The sequence below is a fragment of the Cebus imitator genome, unplaced genomic scaffold, assembly GCF_001604975.1.
Source record: "Cebus imitator isolate Cc_AM_T3 unplaced genomic scaffold, Cebus_imitator-1.0 Scaffold444, whole genome shotgun sequence".
In the NCBI taxonomy this organism is placed as follows: domain Eukaryota; kingdom Metazoa; phylum Chordata; class Mammalia; order Primates; family Cebidae; genus Cebus; species Cebus imitator.
The window spans coordinates 451,296-453,205 of NW_016107759.1; positions in this window are offsets into that span (position 1 = coordinate 451,296).

Consider the following 1,910-nt stretch of genomic DNA (forward strand, 5'->3'; position numbering starts at 1 on the left):
GTGTATTAAGGGGTGGCTTCCATTCAGGGGCAAGCACTGTATCCCCCACAGAATGTAACTTCCCATTAGAAACGATGGGCCCAGGGCCAGGTGCAGCGGCTCACGCCTGTAATCCCAGCCCCGTGGAGGCCCGGACAGAAGGACAACCACAACTGCGTGGTTTCTAATGGGGTTCAGGTGTGCACTACCACACCTCCTAATCTAAGAGAGTTTTTTGTAGAGACAGGGTTTTGTCACGTTGTCCACGCTGGTCTCCAACTCCTGACCTCAAGGGATCCGCCTGCCTCGGCCTCCCAAAGTGCTGGGATTACAAGCATGAGCCACTGAGCTGAACCAGAATAAACATTTTTTTATTTTTATTCTTATTTTTTTTTTTAATTAATTTTCTTCCCAGGAAAGTTCTTTGCAAATAAACATTTAAAGTGAACACGAGAACACAATTTGTTTCCCAATTCAGATCACATGCTGCGCCATAAACCAAGGCTCAATTAATTTAAAATACTTTAAGTGGTAGAGACTGTGTTGTCCTTTCTCCTTCTTTCCTTTCTTTCCTCCCTCCCTCCCTCCTTCCTTTCTCATGGATTCTTGCTCTGTCGCCACGCTGAGTGCAGTGGCGTGATCTCGGCTCACTGCAAGCTCCACCTCCCGGGTTCAAGTGATTCTCCTGTCTCAGCCTCGGGACTAGCTGGGATTACAGGTGCCTGCCACCATGCCTGGCTAATTTTTGTAATTTTAGTAGAGATGGGGTTTCACCATGTTGGCCAGGATGACCTCAAACTCCCTTAACCTCATGATCCACCTACCTTGGCCTCCCCAAATGCTGGGATTACAGGCAGGAGCCACTGTGCCTGGCCTACTTATTTATTTTCAGACAAGCTTTTGCCCTTGTCGACCATGCTGGAGTGCAATGGCTCAATCTCGGCTCACTGCAACCTCCGCCTCCAGGGTTCAAGCCATGCCCCTGCCTCTGCCGTCTGAGTAGCTGGGATTACAGGTGCCTGCCACCATGCACAGCTAATTTGTATTTCTAGTAGAGATGGGGTTTCACTATGTTGGCCAGGCTGCTCTCAAACTCCTGACCTCAGGTAATCCACCCACGTAGGCCTCCCAAAAAGAATGTCTTGTCTGACCACAGTGGAGTTAAGTTAGACATTTATAACAATAACGTATCTAGAAATCAACATCATGGCCGGACACGGTGGCTCACACCTATAATCCCAGCACTTTCGGGAGGCTGAGGCTGGCAGATCATGAGGTCAGCAGATCGAGACCATCCTGGCCAACACGGTGAAACCCCATCTCTACTAAAAATACAAAAAACTTGGCTGGCTGTGGTGGCACGTACCTGTAATTCTAGCTGCTTGGGAGGCTGAAGCAGGAAAATTGCTTGAACTGGGGAGGCAAAGGTTGCCGTGAGCTGAGATCACAGCACTACCCTCCAGCCTGGGGGACAGAGCGGGATTCCATCTCCAATAAATAAATACAAAAATAAATAAAGATGATTTAAGCACCCTGGCTTCTGGCTCACAGGTCATGGGGAATAAAGTGTGGAAGCCTGAAATTTGCCCTTAAATAAAAGCCACCCCCTGTTACACATGACAGAAATTATGAAGTCTATCAAAAGGTGGCAACGTTTAGGCCGGGCGAGGTGGCTGATACCCGTAAACCCAGCACTTTGGGAGGCCGACGCGGGTGGATCACCTGAGCTCAGGAGTTCGAGACCAGCCTGAACGACCTGGCAAAACGCTGTGTCTTCTAAAAATACAAAAACTAGCCAGGCGTGGTGACGTGCACCTGTAGTCTCAGCTACTCGGGAGGCTGAGGCAGGAGCATCACTTGTACCCGGGAGGCGCAGGTTGCAGTGAGCTGAGATTGTGCCACTGCACTCAGCCTGGGCAACAAGAGGGAAA